The sequence below is a fragment of the Mus caroli genome, chromosome 4 (assembly GCF_900094665.2).
Source record: "Mus caroli chromosome 4, CAROLI_EIJ_v1.1, whole genome shotgun sequence".
Classification (NCBI taxonomy): domain Eukaryota; kingdom Metazoa; phylum Chordata; class Mammalia; order Rodentia; family Muridae; genus Mus; species Mus caroli.
In genome coordinates, this window is record NC_034573.1 from 139,036,770 (window position 1) to 139,037,379 (window position 610).

The following is a 610-nucleotide window of genomic DNA, read 5'->3' on the forward strand; positions in this document are numbered from 1 at the left end:
ACTCACTTTGTAGACCAGGCTGGCCTCGAACTCAGAAATCCGCCTGCCTCTGCCTCCCGAGTGCTGGGATTAAAGGCGTGCGCCACCACGCCCGGCTGGCAGCAGGCACTTTTACCCACTGAGTTATGCCACTGGCCCTAGCCTTAGCTGCTGTGATTTTGGTTTTGTTTATTTCTGTGTATGTGTATAGGCAAGTGGTGCAGGCTCCTGAGAAAACCAGAAGGTGCTGGAGTTGTGGGCCTTTGTGAGCTGCCTAACAGGGCTGCTGGGATCCAAACTCCTGTCCTATGAGAGAGTAGAATGTATTCCTGGCCGCGGAACCATCTCTTCAGCCATAGTTCCTAATTTTGTTTTTTGTTGTTGTTTGTTTGTTTTTTAGGCAGCATCTTACTGTATAGCTCAGGCTGGCCTCAGATTTGCAATTTCCACCAACCCCCCTCCTGGAGTTACAAACTTGTGCCACAACACCCAGCTCTTAGGCCTTCTTCTTAAGTCCAATGGGCCATGCGCCATGGTGATGCCACCACCACAGGCCTTTCTTTCTTACAGGCTGGACTTGGCATGTTAGCCTTACAGCACATAAGGATAAACCGTGGCTCAGAAGATCTTA